The following is a 446-nucleotide window of genomic DNA, read 5'->3' as shown; positions in this document are numbered from 1 at the left end:
GAAAGAAAAAAAAAAAAGAAACATTTGAGATGTTTCTCAAATTATCTTCTTTTATGTTCCACAGTTCATGTTGGGCCGTTGTAGCCTAATCGTTACATTTGATGTTGAATCAAATAAAATATTTCTTTCTAAAGTTACTATTTGTAATGTCTACTTAATACTTTCTCATTTAACACAAAAATAGCTTTAAATAATCTTTTGGGGGTATTTTCACAGCCAAATGTCATTTGCGATTAATTATATGAATTAATCGACACATGTAATTAATTAGATTAAAATTTTTAATCGACGAAATAAATCAGGATTTATTGACTAATCAATGTAAATCAATAAATAAATACATAAATATATAACTAAATACAAAAACACAAACATATACAGTGCCGTTCAAAAGTTTGGGATTAGTAAGATTTTTAATGTTTTTTAAAGAAGTTTCTTCTGCTCAT

The 446-nt window shown here is 25.1% G+C and overlaps 1 protein-coding gene across 1 annotated transcript in view; it reads right to left on the bottom strand.

Moving 5' to 3' along the window:
- The window catches only part of LOC107675614 (acetyl-coenzyme A transporter 1-like), an 11,539-nt gene that overhangs the window by 5,290 nt on the left and 5,803 nt on the right, over nucleotides 1-446 (bottom strand). The gene's annotated exons all lie outside the window — the stretch shown is intronic.

This window comes from Sinocyclocheilus anshuiensis, unplaced genomic scaffold (assembly GCF_001515605.1).
Source record: "Sinocyclocheilus anshuiensis isolate Anshui unplaced genomic scaffold, SAMN03320099.WGS_v1.1 scaffold2082, whole genome shotgun sequence".
Taxonomy (NCBI): domain Eukaryota; kingdom Metazoa; phylum Chordata; class Actinopteri; order Cypriniformes; family Cyprinidae; genus Sinocyclocheilus; species Sinocyclocheilus anshuiensis.
This window is presented reverse-complemented; position numbering and strand designations above follow the sequence as displayed.